Source organism: Pundamilia nyererei, unplaced genomic scaffold (genome assembly GCF_000239375.1).
Source record: "Pundamilia nyererei isolate P.nyererei 1_Seehausen unplaced genomic scaffold, PunNye1.0 scaffold00059, whole genome shotgun sequence".
In the NCBI taxonomy this organism is placed as follows: Eukaryota; Metazoa; Chordata; class Actinopteri; order Cichliformes; family Cichlidae; genus Pundamilia; species Pundamilia nyererei.
The window spans coordinates 712,927-731,767 of NW_005187460.1; positions in this window are offsets into that span (position 1 = coordinate 712,927).

An 18,841-nucleotide genomic window follows, 5' to 3' on the forward strand; every position below is an offset into this window, starting at 1 on the left:
TTTTCTCACATATTAATTGGGATTTCTAACTGCATAATTTTTCTGAAGCCAGCTGCTTTTACTTTGCTCCATTTGCCCCAGATGATCTGTCTCCACTCCTGTAAACCCACTCAGAATTATGTAGTAAGTTTAAGCTCATTGTTGAGTCAAGTGGATGGATGCCTTTTTACTCTTCTGTCTGTAGCTGCGGCATCAAATGGCACACACAGCGTGGGGCAACACAGCCGTATTTAAATGTGAAAACCGAATGTGAAAACCGGAGATGTGCGATTTTGTATAGTTCTACGTATGTAGTGGTTCTACATAGTGCTGGTTTAAGTGCACAAAGACGTGAGAAAGCAGTTTAGAATGACAAAAAATGTTGCAACAGAGCTCCAGGTATCTTATTGCAACATCTCTTTGTTGGGTTTAATACCATTTCTCTTAGCATTTTTAACGTTTTGGTCTATTTCTCAAATCAGTGAGCAGTTTAATCACAATATCAAATAACCACTTGTGCATACAAGGATTTATTGGAAATTGCACGTTTCCTACATTCCTATCCCATGCTGATCGAAGTCTATTTTAGTGGCTGTTGAATAGTCTGACATCCTAAAAGGTCCACCTATTGCAACATGGCTAAACAAACTGTCTTAACCTGTCGAACATGATTTCTGCATATTTCTGTTAGACTGTGCTGCAGACATGTCCTGCTGACAGGAAAAAGAAAGCTTTAAAGTAGTGGTAAGGCCAAAAAAATAAAATAAATGAAACATGTAAAATGTAAAATGTACCACTCCCAGGCAGAATTTTGCAAGCTGAGCCGTACTGTGAATTGCAGCGTAGTTTGATGGGTCACCAATTTCTTTCGCTTGCAACGCACCATTAAAAGACTGTATCTAATGTAGCTTTTGCATGTGTCAGCTGTGTTGCTTTACTTTTCTTTGTGCTTCACAGTGCTGCAAAACAGTCTCTTCTGTAACGCAGTGACAGCGTCTGTTGACAAATTACAGCAAAAGCAGGAAAGGCATATGTGAATCTTATCCAATCTCTTGCAATCAATCTCCCACACACGGGTAACTTTGTCATATGACTCAAAATGCACCAGGCAGCCTTGTTCATTTGCAGTCGTTACCATCGAAACTCACACTTACAGAGTACACTGATATATTGACAGCATTGCTAAGCTGTCTTGCTTGAACGCAACCAAACAAGGACTTGTCCCCTGACGGCATCAAAATGTTTACTGAGACAAAAACTTGGGCTCTTTTTCCAGGTTATCTACTGTGTGATGCCGCTTGCAGGAACGGTTTCATGGTATGCCCTCACTCTTTTACAAACATCAGTTTGATTTGAGAGAAAAATGAAAGCTCCAAGTGTTTGCAAAAGTCAGGGGTAAATTATTAATTCTAGGAGCCTTCCTTAAAGGTTTTTGAGCTATAAACAAATCCAGCTCTTCAAAGACTAAGATGATTATAAAATGGGTAAATGTATTTATTCATAGGCCTTCCTTTATATAGAGCTTGTTATTCAATTTCTCTTTCTCTTTTCTGTAGATCAACAAAATTTAAATATAATGTTTTATTTCTAAGTATATGTTATTGCCTTGTCTCCTTTGTTTCTACAATTTAATGCATTAGAAGCGATTTGGTGTTTTTCTTATGACAACATGTGAGATTAATTTTAGATAAACACAGACTGTTTTCCATCTCTTTACTTTCACATGTAGCAAAGCTCACGATATCAGTTTCGAGCCATTCACATATTGCCTTTAAACAGCATGCAAAAGGAGGATTTTTTTGGGGGGGGGACGAGCCAAAAGATTGGAAATACAAGCTATAATTTCAGACGAACATTTCTGGGTAGCGGTTTCATGAGTAAATGGAAAAGCTGAAATCACAGTGACCTTTCGAAGACTTTGTTTCACAGGATGTCTGAATGCAGTCTTATTCTTTCTTTCTTAAGAATGCTGATTAAAGCTTAAGTTTGCAATAATGTGCAGTCGTTGTTTATCTCAGTTTCTTTGGCACATTTCTCAGTTCTGAAGTTGCATTTCCCAAAACATTCAGAAAACCATTCGATAATCTGCAAATGATTTTAACTTGCCCAAAACTTGTAATTCATTTGTCCAAATCAAATATTTCGTGAAAAAAAAGCTAAAGTCTTTCGCTGTGGTGTGAAAATGATTCGATGTTTCATCGGAAATACTTTGGAAGTGTGTCCTTCATCTTTTACATTTCTAAAACGTCCTACATCTTTTCAATGACACTGCTTACCCACTCTACAGATGACTGCATGCAAGCAAAACATTACCTTTAGTCTCTATGGTTGTTAATGAAGCTAAAGCATCAGAAGAAAATTATACAGAAAAGCATATAACAATTGATTAAAAGATTAATTAAATGAATAACTGGTGAATAAAAAAAGTTCTCCACATCACAGCGCATCCTGAGCAACAAAGGCGGCAGTTGTTTTTTGTTTTATTTTTTATTCATGCATTGTATTTATTTCATATTTAGTTGAACCTTTAATTATGGCAACCTTGGCAATCATTATGCACTTCAAAGCAATCGCACATGAAAGTTGTTTCAAAGTCGGGCGTGCTACAAACTGGGACCTCTTGGTTTTAGCTTTGTTGACATTTTACTTATCTCAGCATCCACCGGTGCTGTAAACATGTACGACTGAACTGTGTTTCCATGCACTGAATATAGTTAAATCAATATGCATGAGCCCACCTTCTGTCTCAGGTTAAAGTGAAGCAATACTGAGCCAGTATTACTGAAACATGCCAGAGGTGCATTTAATGACGTTTCAGTTCGATGCCTGTTGCATTTTGAAAAGCTTCATTTTTTTTTTTTTTACACCTGGGCCTTGGTGTTAAGAGCTTTCAGCTGTACGCTCTCATGCATGCAGCGCTATGAGCCCACTGAGAGTGAAAGTACGGGGCAGAACATCAGCTTGAACTCAGACACACGTGAATTTGCATAACGCGTGACACAAGGTTGCAGTGAAGGGCAAACTATGAAGATGCTCATGAATTTCAAACACCTTAAGTTTGCATGCATACATGCGGAATGGGATATAGTCTTCATCATGCTTATTCATTTAATTACAATCAGAACTGCAGTTCAGAAACGTGAACTTTTTGTTGCCCTCATATATAAAGAGACTGCACCAGGTGTCCATGGTAAATTCTCATTTAATGTAACTACTAACTTATGTGTTTAGTCATTCTGAAAGGATAAAACCTAGTGAAGGAATTACTATTAATGTACAAATGTTCCTAATCCTCCTTTCTTTTGGCCTTTTGCTTCACTTTTACAGTTCATCTGCTCTACTCAGTGCTTCCTTTTCAAATGTTTCTCAATTATGTTACCTTTTCCTGTTATACCCATAAAACCTCTCAAGGCTGGATTTCAATTATTTTTCGTATCATGTAATGTGTAAAACTTCTGGAAAATCTGGAAATGCACAGGCACGTTGAAACTAACACGCCGGAATCAGCGCGCTGTTTAGAAGCAATATCACGTTGTCATGCGTTGTGGTTGCGCTTGGAAGTTGTGTTTTTTATCTCGTTTGGTGCCTTTTACTTTAATCTCTATGAATTTTGCCTCGCCAGGTTGAATCTTACGAGTTTTTTTTTTATCTCCCTTCTCCATCACCTCATTTTTATCACTGTAATTATTCACTCTGCTAAGCATGTAGGCCCACACTGGGAAAAGCATTTCTTCTCCACTGGAGAGCCTGTCTGTCCTGTTTACCTAGGAGGCTGATGTGTGGGAGTGCACATGTGGGTAAGAAAGAGACGCTTCGTCATCTTTGCTGCAAACATGTTGATTGTCAAATGTTCCTGCATTTTGTTGAAGGCCGGATCAAGAAGCCATCCTGGCTCTTTTTTGTAGCAAATGTTGCCTTTTGTCCTGGCTGTGACTGCATCTACACAAGGACAATATCACTGACAGACAGAGCTAGTTTGGTGGGTGAGTACGAGGCAAGGAAGGAGCGAAAGAGACAGATGGAGACTGAAAGACTGCGCTGCAGACAAAGCCAGGTGAAAAGATGAATGAGGTCGAAGCAAAATAAAGAAAGAACTGACGACAGCATGCCAAAAACATTCAGAAAAGCATCCGTGTGGCAAAGTAAAACTGAGTGTGTCACACTGCTATACAGCCACTTGACCGGTGACTTTTTAAAAAATGGCCAGATTTAGCTTTTGAACATATGTTGTATATCCACAGGAGCTCAGGAAGTGAAACTGAAGCCAACACTTCATGCACAGGATGTATCCATATTGGAATTGCATCTGCCATGTCTGCATTCACTAAAGCAGGGAAAGAGGGCAAAGAAAGGGGGTATAGAAGAGGAAGGGAGAGGGAGGAAGGTTATGGAGGAAAAACATAAAATGTGAAACAGACACAAGACTAACGAGCAGGGAGGTGACAAAGAGCAAGAAATAGTGAAAAAAAAGACTAATAGGAACAAAGAAAACATGCTATACATATATATAATATGGCTGTGCATTGTACTTGATGTGTCCCTGTCATTCACTTCAGACATGTATACTTTAAACCTTGTATCTAATAAATAGCATCTCTGTTTTTCTGGCGATCGCCATCAAAAGTTTTGTTTAGCACCCAATAAATATCACATTTTCAATATCTAGCAATAAATAAATAAATAAAATAAAATAAAATAAAAAATTAGGTGCCATATGAATACTGAACAGCTATTGCTTGCTGTAATCAATCCTTCTGTCCAGATTGGCTGAAATCTGTTCCTAGTGTGCTTCCAATGTAAGTGATGGAAAACAAAATCCAAATCTAGTTCTTTGCAAGAAGAATATATTTCAATGTTTATCTGTGGCTAATATGAGTGAGACAAATCAGTGGATATTTGTGAAAGTAACAGTCTGTTTAGTCAGAAAACCCTGTTTTTGTGTTACCATCCAGCCAGCTCAACAACAGAGGGAGTTTTATCTAAACAATACAGCACCTCTTGATGACATCAAGGCTCACACTAGCGTCACATAAACGTAGGACAAGAGCTGGAGAGTTTCTCATTCATTTTTTTCTTTTTAAACAAAGCTCGATTTTTCAGATCTGAATAAACTGACCAGACAGCTGCAAGTGTCCTTGTAGCTCAAACCCCACACTAGTACTGGATATATAAATAGTAAAGTAATGTTATTCATCCTCAGATACACAGCTAGACAATACTCGGAAATTAGTTCCCTGCCCCCTCAGATGTGTTTCCAACTCTGCCAACAAGAGCTCAAACTGCCCCACTGACATCCTGAAACATGTGGTCATGACACAGTCTCAACTCCTGGATCAAACCATAAAATTCTATAGAACCATGTTCTATGGAAATTTAAAACGCATGTCCACTTATATGTATCTCATTTTTCCCAGAAACAAAACTCAGTTAAAAATTTCTTTTAAAAAAATCAGGTAATTCTTTGTTTTTACATTCATCAGCTCCCAATCAGCCCAAATGGCAAAGAGAAATTAAAAATACATGCTATTAAAGAGTTCGGGTCTTAGCAGGTTAAGGGACACAACAAGTGTTGTTTCGTCTTGTTTTTTTACAACATGTTCAGTGAGTCTTGGCGTTAAGGCGGCATTTCTTCATCATCATCATTTATTTATTTATATAGCACTTTAAAAACACACCTGGTAGACCAAAGTGCTGTACAATACTAATATGCACATAGTAATAAAACCAGACATAGCAATAAAATAAAAAAAATAAAAAAATAAATAATAATAATAAAAAATAATAATAATATCAGTTACCCACAGAGTTAAAAGCCAGGGAATAAAAATTGTTTTTTAATAAACTGGCACTGATGTAACCTGTCTAATATGAAGAGGAAGGTTATTCCAAAGCGCAGCAACAGAGAACGCTCGGTCTCCTCTAAGTTTCAGCCATGACTTTGGGACCGAAAGCAGCAACTGCTCAGCTGACCGAAGGGAACGAGTGGGGACGTGGGGCTTCAACAAGTCAGACAAATAAACAGGTGCCAGACCATTTAGAGATTTAAAAACCAATAAAAGGACTTTAAAACGGATCCTGAATTCAATTGGAAGCCAGTGTAAAGAGGCCAAAATCGGAGTGATGTGATCAAATTTTCTTCTGCAACTAAAACGGGGTTCTTGTCTGTCCTTACATGCTAAAGAGACACAGGAGGATGAAAGAAACACACAAGCACAGGAGAAACCATGAATGGGGCACCAAAAACTACACGCAGAAGATGAGCAATTTAACGAAGGACTTAAAATATCGATGTCCAGATCTGTTTGAAGAATTCAAGTTGAGTATGTTTCACTTCACAGTAGCAACATCCAAATTATTTGAATTATTTGCTATGTCAGTTGAAATCGTGAAATACATGTTAACATTTTAAGAGAGCTGCCATTCTGAAATCCACTTTATTCCACAGGCTAAAATGTTTGCATCAGCTAACATTAAATGCTAATGCAAATATAATGTAACTGTAACATTAGCAGGCTACTCACCAACAAACCTAACATATCAGTCTGTGTTAATGTTAACAATACATTTTAATGTTAGCATTTTAAATAAATGATCAAGAACCACTTTCCTTTGGTCCTGATAGGTATTGAGAATTCCTCTAGTTACCGACTACATTGCTAAAGGTTAGCCATAAATATTACATAGATTAAGCTTAAGCGTAGTTAGTTAGGTTCCAATTATAAAATGATCTGTATAACCATGAAATGCAAATATTCACTAAATAATAATCTTATCTTTAAGCATCATGAAACCATACTTAATCCCAGAAAGCTAATCCCTACAGCACACTTAAGGTAGAAGAATTCATCCATGGTCATCTACCATCATATGAAATGCTAATCATAATTACAAGGAGCTACAATACAAGTAGGCAATAATTTTCCCTGAAACTGAAAACTGTAACTTTTTTTAAGCAGATTTGTATTGTGCAGGTAAGCCATTAGCACATGTAGATAAAGTTAGCAAATTATCGCTTTTAGCTTAGTGGCTGGTGACCTCACTTGTTAAACATTAACTCTACTAAATTGTCCAAAAACTGTCGCTTAGCTTCAGGTCTTTAGACGCAGGCTCTAACAACAACTGCGACACTGCTCTGCTACCTTACCAGCATTTACAGAGTGGACCCGAAATCAGATGCGAAACAGCTGGAGACGGGACAAATGTTTTCATTGGTTAAACAGCTCTTTTACATGACAAATTGTTTTTAAATTTTTGCCTTTTACCTAAATATTTTTAATTTTTCCATCTTTATCTTCAAAGTCCACTCAGCCACATTTTATCAGCTTTATCTACTACAGGCTACAAGTCATTAAAAGATGTGCACATGCATGCCGAGGTATTTAGTCTTACAAGCATGAGCAAAGCAGCAAGTGCATTGAAATGGGTCGCTGTGTGGCACTTTTGATGTCTGTCCCTTTGATGGTAATGTGGCGGAAAGGGAGATGAGGAGAGGGCAGATACTAATGGGCAGATAAGAGGAAGGATGTGATGCAGGCATGCTTCAAGGAGATGAATTTATTAAATGGCTGATGGCCGATGACACTAAGATCAGTGATGGAACATGAACCTGGGGGAGCTTTCTGTCTTTTCCTTTAGTGGTCACAGTGTTGGATTGGCAAAAAAAACAAAGGAAATACCACATAGATTGATAGCTGGGACTTAAAAAGGCAACGGAGAGAGTACGGTGGGGAAAACAAAAGGAAAGGGGCCAGAATTCCTTGAGTACAGTGTTTCCAGTTCACCTTTTTTCTTTAGTCATGAAAAGGGAAAGATAAACCTGCTTTACTTTGATTTAAATGTATTACAATCCAACTAAAATCTAATTTGGGCTTCCAGATGGGCTCACTCCTGTTCTGGCATGCCACATTGGGTAAAAAATGTAGTATTTCATTACTTCCACAGTCTCAAGTGACACTATGACTATTTTCTTTGGTTTCTTTGCTGGAACTGGAATTGTGCAGCAATGACCCTGCTCTGCTCTCTCAGGGGGATGCATCCACTTGCAGATCTGTTGTTCACGTGTATGTATCCTTCCTGTTTTGTGGCAGATGTTCACTCTCCTGCACATATGGTATTCAGCCAGCTAAAAAACAGTAAAGCGGATGTCCACTCTTTTTGCCGCGGTATGCTTGAGGGGTAATTCTGGCATGCATAAAGCTGAGATTATTAGGCGCCGTTGCCTAGAAAGTTTAATGCGCCATGTAAACAAAGCGGAAGTGCTGCATTACGATTCATTGTGTCTCACCACACGATCTCCTGTTGTGCAAATGCATGGATCCGTTTACACAGTAATAAATATTTTAATAAAGTGTGCACTGCCTCTAGACCAGAACAAGAAGTAAACATGCTCGTATCCATATCTTTGTAATGGCTGCATCACCTTGAATTGTGTTTGCTACCGAGTATGACCCTTTTTTGATTCCTGACAGCAACAAACAGCTTAATAATGATCTCCCGCTTTCAAGCCCACACAGGCTTTCCAGCAGTCCAGCACTCACCCGGGACGTGTGATCTCATTATTTCCACAAAGCTGTGTGTTGTAGTAACAGAGGGGATATAATGTACTCTAGGTGAAGCATAAAACCTGTCATAGAGTTTGGTTTTTTTGCTGGCTGAGGTTTTTCCATTTACACAGATTAAACTAATAAGTGCTTTCTGTCTAACATTCACACACCATATGAATCAGATCAATGAAACACATCAGAGAGCAACTTGACCAAGGGGCAGCCAGGGATCAAACCGCCAACCCTCCGATTAGTAGATGATTAGCAGATGACCTGCTCCACCTCCTGAGCTCAGCTACAAATTTGCTGATGTAAGGCCTGGCAGAAAGCCACCCAATGTAGCTGCCTATGTTGGTGGCACACCAAATGTTTAAAAAAGCCACATCTTTAATCCTTGTACAGGATGTGTCATATTTAAGTGACGCTTAAGTATAAAATAGGAAAAATGCAGTAAGTCATTTGGTTGCTTTGCTGGGGTTGTTAGTCTACTCTTTAAATTGTGTTAACTTTCCCACACTGTCAAAATCAGTCCTGACATCATAGCTCTAATCCAATCACTTTCTTGCTTGCCCTCTCTGAGCCAATGAGCCTTATTTCTGGCTGTTTTAAATCTCAGCGCTCTTCTGTCATTCTGCCTTTCAGACACCCACCCCCTCCCCATCTCTATCTCACCCTGGTCAGTCAGACCCCCATCTTCACCTCCTCCACCAGCGGTCCTGTCCTAATTCCTGTCATTTCTTGGATTCCTGTCTGCTATGATGGTTCATCAGAGTCTAATTGGCAAATAGCTCATTAATTGAATTCTCCATCTCAATAAATCGTGTTCAATTCTTCTAAATGATCCCTCCTTATTGAAATGAAGGCGAAAATTAGCCACAGTTACACAGAGCTGCCACTTGCCACCCAAGGCAAGGCAGACAAAAGCTTGGGGGGGGGCAGACAAGTTATCCCAGAGTTGATACACTAGCAGTAGACTTGTTAGCAAAGCCACCAGGCTGAAAGATCGCAGCATTGTTATTGAAATAAACACAACCTCTGCCAAGATTAATGTTTTACCTGTTATAGGACTGCTGTTGGTGCTGTCAGAGCATTTATAGCAGAATGGTGTTGAACAGTGGAGAGGCCCCCCTGTGAGTTTTTGTCTAGAGCCCCACGAGACTCTAGAATCACCGCTGAAGTTACTAAAGTTTTTTGTTTTTTTATAAAATTGTGTTTATTTCTGCTGTAAAGCTGTAAATCTGTGATGATTAACTCGCTTTTAGAGGCACCCTCAAGTTCTTGGCACTTCTGCAGGGGCTTCATCGTTTAGCTTTGGAGGCTGTTGATTTGCTTGTAACACACTAACAGCTTCTTATGTTCTTAGCAGGAACAGAACTGTTGTGATAATCCTGTGGAAGTCTAATGTGGGAAAAGTCAAAAGTGTCTAAACATTAAGTACAGAAATGGTCTGAATTTGAGCCTTTGAGTTGGACTACGTTTTATGTGCTCAGTTTTTACAGTTGGCTTCAGGTCTGGGATGCAACCAGTGAGAATCAACTGAACCTGAAAGAAAAACGTTGACCAATCACCAAGCAGAATATCATGACTCACCACATCTGAAAGCCATGTAATAGGTCTACATGTAGCATATCATTAAAAATGAATTTGTACTTATTTTTGGTTCTTAATGGTTCAGTTGCCCAAAGAGTCCTTAAACGTCACAATCTTTAACTATTAATTTGTGTTGTCGAACACATCCAGAGGAAGCTACTGAACTATGAGACCAAGCCTATATATATATATCTGTCATTAAAAATACAAATGCTGGTATATGCTCCTGTGTAGAATTATAGTGGACCTGCTCAACGTTTTGAGGTGAGAGTCAGGTGTTTGTCAGTCCGCACTGAATTTTCCATTTCAGTGCACATCAGTGCAAATGTCAGTACTCATTGACTTCATCTCCCAAACGCACCACAACCACATATTTGGAAACACATGACTTACCCACACATACGCACAGACAAAGACCGAAGTCATCCAGTTCTCATCAGCCACACCTTAACAGCCCTGGATAAACGTCATTCTCCTGTTTGCATTTTAATGTTAGTGTCCGTTAACATAACAAATCCCAAAATTTCCTTTTTAATGTGTGGTCATGCATCATGCTAATCAGTGCATTCGTGAACGGAATAAATGGAAGAGTAAGACAACAAGTTTGCCAGCAGCTGAAGAAATGCAAGGATAACAAGGATGAGAATTTCAGTTAAACCAGACTGTGTCTTGGACTCAGAGTAAGCACAGATTTCTTTCTTCCTTCCCCCTGCTGCTAATTTTTTTACTCCGTTCCATTCTTTCTCTCCTTCACCCTCGTTCCCACACCTTCCTTGTCCTTCTTTACGCCTCCCTCCTTCCCCGTCAACCTTTCCATTAGTGCCGTGGTGTCATTCGCAGGGGCAGCGGGAAGAGGGCAGAATAAATCAGCGAGGAGGAGGTCGGCCTTGCTCACTGTCCAGCACTGGCTGCAATATCCTTGCAGGGAATGAGCGTGGTGCTGATTTGCATGATTAAACAGCATCCGCCAGACAGCCAGCGCTTCATTACTCATCGCAAAAGCACACAAGATGATTACAGGAAAATGGTCGGAGGCACACTCACACACACACACAAATGCAGGCATAAACACCCATGCTGAGACGCACAGGTGCACACAAATACTGTACATCCGAGTAATGCCATCTGACAGTATTTGTAGCAGAGCAGTAGTAAGGCTGATAACAGACCCAGGCACACACACACACACACACATTGCCGCTTCATTTTGACACTTAAATCTTAAAACCTTCCAAAAGCTACAGTCATGAGACACAATTAGAACTGCAGCTTTTTAATTTTTGCCCATCCTCGACTCGTCAGTATAATCTCACGAGTGGGCAATGATAAAAGACAGCGATGCTGACCACAGCGCATCAGTGGACGGGTACTGTACATGACTGATTTTTGTACAAGGAAAAGAGGGACAATCAATACACAGCTATTGAAGCCCTGCATCGATGAAAGGCCACAGGATTCACAATGCAGAACCACCCACTAACACCTCCTATTACTTCATGGTGCAAGCCCACTTCATTAAAAGCTTGTAAAATGTGTGAGTGTATGCACATATTTGAGAAATGCAAGCTTTTGCACAGAAAAGTGCCTGAATATCCCCTCCCTCCTGTCATGAGCAAAAGGATTCATGTGTCTGTTTAAGTCTCCAAGGAGCCAGGAGAGCCCACCTTCACGAGCACAGCACCGATCAATAAATGATGAGGCACCTTTAGCTGAGGAATTTGGCATCTAGCGAGAATCTTTTGATTTATTGTTGTTTGGAGGGAGGTTTATGCCTTCTGGTTACTTACATTCATGTGACATTGTGTGTCATAAAGAAGTGGAGTTCGATGAAGCTTGGATTAATGTGGCTTAACGTGATCGTTCCAGTGAGCATAAGCAGGAGAGTCCAAGAGACAGCAGCAAGAAGAGGCTGGTTGCTTCAAATTGAGTACAGTGCGATTCGAGGAGCATTCTGCGGTGCGGCGCAGTGATTAAATATTCACACCGTCACGTGTACACCTGCGTGTTTGTACACAGCATCCCGTGTGTTCTCTTCAAGCTTTCCATCAGTGTGGACTTGTTCTTTGAAATCACCAAGGCGCAGACCGTGTTTCAGCCTGCTTCTATTCAAGCAGCTGTTCCACTTTGAAGTCCAACATGAGGCTTTTATCTTGTTATCTTGCTATTTTATTGTATTTCCCCTGCGCAATGCCATGCAGCATCCCGAGGGATACAACAAATACCCAGGGCCCTCCCTCTCATCCATAACACAGACATGGCCGACAATGATGGTAGGAAATAGGGGAAGAAAAAAAAATGTCCATTTCATGTTTGAACTAGAACAAAGGGGAGTTTCCAGTTGACCATATACTGTAACGACCAGCCTAATTAATCAGATGCATAATTCATGGGACGGAAAAGTGTGCTGTGAAGGAGAGAAGATGGGTTAGAAAACTGCACCATCAGCAGTTTCCCGGAGAGGAGAAAATAGAAGAGACTACACTAGAGCCTGTGCTTAATCAACAGGACAACAAAAACGCAGTTATGGCCAAAGCACATGTTGCAATAATAAAATGAAAGGACCTCTCAGGAGTTTAGCCTTATGTGAACACAAATTAAAATACATCCTATTATTGTGTGTTTGGTGCTGTTAATTCTAAAACTAGTATTTGTCAGTCTGAAAATGCAAACTCGGCTACACTTCCTGTTTACTTGCCTTTATGTGTATTTTTATATACAGTCCACCGATCAGTCACAACATCACTAACCTAAAATCTATAAACCTCACAGTAACTGCAAGAACAATTCTCTCTTAATGACGCTGAATAACAGGCTCTATATAATGATGCACTTCATTTATATGTGACCATATTGTTTTATTTTGCGGCCTAAACTGACCATATTTGGCCAAGACAGTGATGTATTTGCAGTGGGAATTTACCAGCTAGTAGTTATAAGTGGAGGAGTATAAGTATTTCGGGGTCTTGTTCACGAGCGACAGGAGGAGGGTGCGGGAGATCGACAGACAGATTGGTGCTGCGGCTGCAGTGATGCGGACGCTGTACCAGTCCGTCGTGGTGAAGAGAGAGCTGAGTGTAAAAGAGAAGCTCTCAATTTACCGGTCGATCTACGTCCCTACCCTCAGCTATGGTCACAAGCTTTGGGTTGTAACCGAAAGAATGAGATCACAGATATAAGCGGCAAAAAACTAGCTTCCTCCGAAGGGTGGCTGGCCTCTCCCTTAGAGATAGGGTGAGAAGTTCGGCCATTCGGGAGGGCTCAGAGTAGAGCCGCTGCTCCTCCACATCGAAAGGAGCCATTTGAGGTGGTTCGGGCATCTGATAAGGATGCCTCCTGGGTGCCCCCTGGGTTAGGTGTTACGGGCATGTCCTACCGGGAGGAGGTCCCGGGACAGACCCAGGAAATGCTGGAGAGATTATATCTCTCGGCTGGCTTGGGAACGCCTGAGTGTTTCCCCAGGAGTTGGCTGGAAAGAGGGAGGTCCAGGCTTCTCTGCGACCCGGCCCCAGATAAGCAGAGGAAGATGGATGGATGGATGGATGGATGGATGGATGGATGGATGGATGGATGGATTGAGGTACACACTTGGCACTAAAAGCTGCACTTTATTATACACGTTACAGTTCTCTTACCAAAATATTTGCCAAGACCCTACTTAAGTCTCCAGTTATGTAAAAAACTGTTCCCAGGAATGCACTGGGCCCTGTGAAACACTAACTATACCCTTACTGCTTCCATAGCAATTAAGAGAGTAAGTAGTAGCTAGTTGCATCTAATTAACTCAATAATTGATTATGAGCAAGTGTGAGCATCTCTATAAATGTGGCACAATGTCAGAATCGTCCCTGGAGTGGACATCTCAGCAAATTCACCTCAAGGTCAGACCATGCATTGCCCACAGAAACCCAAGCGCTACATCTCAGACTCTACAGTGCTCAGTTAGCGAGTTAAATGTTAAAGTTCATGACAGCACAATTAAAATGAACAAGTATGAGTCATTTGGAAGAATTGCCAGGAGAAAGCTTCGTCTCTCTAACAAGAATATTACAGCAAGTCTTATGTTTGCAAAGCTGAACCTGAACAAACCACAAGACTTCCACAGCAAACCTTTGGAAAGATGAGACCAAGGTGGAGATGTTTGGCCATAATACACTGAACCATGAAAACCAAACAGCAGCACAAACACCTCACACCAACTAAGGGAGAGGTAATGATTTTGGGTTGTTTTGCAGTAACATGATGATATAAGAGACTGATAAAGTCACACAGAAAATAACTGCTTCAAGTTAGTGCTACTACAGGTGGTTCTACAAGCGTTCGTTCAAGCATTTGTTAATTTTAAAGTACTGTGAAAACTCTTTTCCACATGACACCACCCAGATTAGGAAGAGATAGCTCAAGAGTTATTGAGTAAAGCTTGATGTGATGGAGAGGGGGCGGACAAGAAGTCTTGAAGCAAGACAACTTGACATGTTATAAATGTCTCCAATAATTACCTTTTTTTTTTTTTAACAATAAAAGCACCCAAATCCTATTGAGGTATGTGACACATAAGACTTGGATCAATGCTGCATCCATACTGATGAAAACACAATGAATGGCAATCAACTAGTAATGAGTGGGTAAAAGGCAATAAACCTTGGGGACAATGATCACTAGTGACTGACAAAGATTAGAATACGAGCATCATGGATTCAGCATGTAATGAGAAAGCTCTGGGTGCCACAGCCTGAGATCAATAACTAAACACAGGGGACGCTAATGGTCTTCTAATGATGCTGCAGCTCATCAAAGTGCTAAAAAAGTCACCCATCTCCAGTACGCAGAAACAAACATGCATTTGTTTGTTCACCTTTGTCATCTGTGGCTTCACATGAATGAAAATAACTATTTCTTCCAGTGCTGCCCATTTCATTGTTTTGCATTAGTCAGACAGACTTTGGTGGTAATTGTTATTTGTTCGGCTTCAGCTCTCCTCCGGGTTTATCTGCCCCTCTAGCCGTGCGAGGAAACACTGAGGCAGGTAGCTCTGTGTGCAGAGTTATCTTCATTTCACCTGGTGCATATTTCTGCAACTGTCGGTTGTTATGGTACAAATTAGGCAAGGTCACTTGAGCCGTTGCCATGGAGACAAGGTTACACCAGGGGATGATTTGATCTCGCCCTGAATTTCCACATGTGTCAGTGAATGTGTTCTTCATGAGAACGCGGTGATCCCACCAGCATATCAGATGCAGCGATTTACCCTTAAACCGAATCTGAAAGTAAAGCTTTTGTTGTTTTGGCACATCCTGACAGTTTCTCTTTTTCTCTTTCTGACTTTAAAGTTCCTCTGTAATATATTAGCAATTTCTTTCTTTTTTTGTTATGCTTATCAGGAGCATTTCTTCCTACTTATTCCTTTTTCTTTGCATCACTACCTGTGCAGCTTTCAGATGAGGAAAGAGGACAGGGGACATTCTTGTCTTCAGAAGGACTTTGATGCTCTGGTGGAAGGACTGAAAACTCTCACTGGCTTCCATCCTGGCTCTGGCTCATCTATGGCCAGAAATGCAAACACTGCAGGACGAAAAAGGAAAAAAAAAGATAGAGAGAGCATGAAGGAAGAGATAGAAAGAAAGACAAAAAGAAAGCTGCTGGGCTCTTACTTGTCGATTCTGAGCCCATTCCTGTGGTGGAGCCATCTGCTGAGGGAAGAAGACGAGAGAGATGGAGCGCAGTGCAAAAACTAAGCCATGATCCACTCCAACTCCATTGCTGTTAATGAAATTTTACATTTTACACTGCGCAGAAAAAAAATCCCCCACAGGATTCTTACATGAAAACACAGACATTTGAAACAAACACAGAAAAACAAGTTCCCATACAATTGAAAAAGAACGGCAGTGTAGTCTGTGATACTGATAACACTGTGTTAGAGAAGCAAGCACTCAAATCTGCAGCAGGCTTACCTAACCTTTACCGTGCAGAGTGCAAACTAGAAGACAGACCGTGTGGGTCCATGCTGGCATAACAATTATGCTTCTTGTTAAAGAAAAGTCTTTCTTGTTTAAGACAAGCCTGTCTGAGGCAGGAGCCAAGGTTTTTACTGAGCTCCTGGAGATATATTTTGTTTTAAGGCAAGGCAGTTTTTCCAAAAAACTGCATCTTTCCTGTGCATCACATTCAAAAGCCACCTTCATACAAGCATGTGGCGTATATGTATAGTATGCTCCTTCTTAAGGAGAACCAGGTAGCTCAGAAATGTCACACTAGTGCCGTGCGATACTGCAAATTTTGGTAGTGATCCGATACTGAACAAATACAGGACTGATATAAATATGTATGTAGGGGAAAGCAGTGTGTCGTGTTTAATGAGATGAATCTAGAAGTATTTTAATGAACACTAAATTTTACTTATTTTGAAAGTGGGCTTTTAGGAGTCCTGAAAATGTAAATATGCCTGTCACTGAAGGACTTTGGGTCAGCTTGTGTTGTTTAAATGCGCTGTAGCATATAAATAAACTACACATGAAAGTAAAAACAAAAAGGTTCAGACATTTTTTATAGTGCGGGTTTGAGGTATATTTTTTTCACACAATTCAGTGGGCTAAATACTGCACTTATCATGCTAGTATTGATCTGATACCAATATCAGCATTGGTATCAATATTATCAATACTGGGATCGATCCGCCCACCTCTGTCTGATACTGCTACAGAGGACACACAGCCACTGGACACTGGGTTTAATAGCAAGGAAATACTGATTGTTGGTCTGGGTATGAAAAACCACATGGGGTTGTTGTTCTGTTCAAAGCTGCTGTGCAAGACAAATGTAAACTTGGCACGTGTAAAAAAATATCTGTATACCTTCAGAGTTTTGCTGAACTCCTCTTGGATTGGTGGTGCCACAGTTGTGCAAGAAGTATGCAGTTGGCATTAGTTCAGCACAAATGACAGATGCCTTAAGGACATGACTGACAGCTGACATAAGCTGCGAGCGCGTGTTGCAGTTTCGATTATTAATCAGACAGCATGCCAACAGCGCTGATGAATTGCCTGCTCTGCTGCATAATCTATGTGCTGCTTTCCCCCTCGACCTTCACTTCGGATCGACCGGCTGTCTATGTGAAAGAGAGTAAAAGTAGGGAAAAGAGAAGACAATCTATCTCCATTATTCTTTTTTTTAAACCAGGTTATTTAACATCACACCAGGCTGACTCGCTCCTTGTTTCCTGCTCTATCACTTTTTCAATTTCCCCTGTCTTTTCAGCTCACTATCTTCCTGTTGTTGCTTCCCTCGCCTGTTTTTTGCTCTAACTCTTACCCTGGGGAAATACTGCTTTGCTAATGACGTGCAGATTGTGTTGCAGAGAGTGGGATGGCAGCGTTGTCTCAGTGTGACACTGTTTCAAAGAATTTACTGTTCTCGGTGTTCCTCCCCGCTCCTGCATGAACTGGGATGCAATAATAGACACAACCTGTCTGATATATAATACTGTATCTGCAATGCTGTGAGGCAACTTCCTCACACATCTTGCAGTTTAAGCCACTCAGAAAAAAAAGCTAAATACTGCCTCCTGCTGTTCAGCGTGGCAAAAGCCTAGTGCTTCACTATATTAATCTATAAAATAACTTTCAAAGTTGCATGTACAGAAAAATAAACCGTGCTTATTGGTCGCTCCCTTATGTGAAGCTCTGTGCTTCTCCTAAGTATGTCCTCCCATTCACGGGCCATTGTTTTACCGGTATCAGTCCCAGAAGTCAACAGACCACATGAAGCCCACCTGCTGCGTTGGTGTTCAGGGACAGGTGAGGCCACCCAGAGCCAGAAGGCTCAGGCAGCAACATGCAGTGAAGCTGAGCAGTCACACGAGACCGACAGAATCAGAGGTCACAGCTGGGGCCGGTTCAGGTGAACAATCAAGCATGGTCATGTGTAATTGACTTATAATTTGGTTATGACCTTCCAAACGCATATTGAACTCTAATAGACTCAACTCAAATACATGATTAGCCAAACCACATTTTTCTCTGGGAAGCAGCTCTGGACACAGCTGACTGAGTAATGAGGATCCGATTATTGATCGCTCTCTTGCTAAACTGGTCACTTTATGACAGATAAAGTTCACATCTGCAACCTGTAGTCAAAGACCACCTACGTGTCTACAAAATCAAGTGTCTACCTTTGTTAGCATCTCCATAAGTTTTGCGTTTTTGAGCTAAAACAGCAGTGCGTACCAATTATGCGCTCATGAACTATGACCCAGAGAGCCAGGGTTTTAATACATAAAAACCTCTAATTGCATGAACTTGTTTGGAGGGACTAACTACTACTACTACTTTCTGTCCTGTAACTTTTTTCGCTCCGCTGCACTAACTCTCTCTTAATTTGCAAAGCAAGAACTGGGTTTTCCTCTCTCACTGTAGCACGAGAACATATGAGACATTGGTACTCAAAAAGACAGTCAGAGAGGGGTCAGGCTGCAGGGAAAGGGAAGGAAAGGCTGCGACTAATTTGCATATTTATAGTCCTGCACATACTAAATGAGGCAGTGATGTGAGGTTACATCTAAGCTATTTGAATAAATCATTTCCTTTTTTTGGGGGGGGGGCAAAAAAATCCAAATATGTAATTTTGATGAACTGAGATGAGTTTTAGACATTTAATCAATCGCAGGAAGATTTTTTCGTCAAGCCTCATTACCATCACTTCTAACACGAGAGTAAGCTTGCTTAAGACCATTG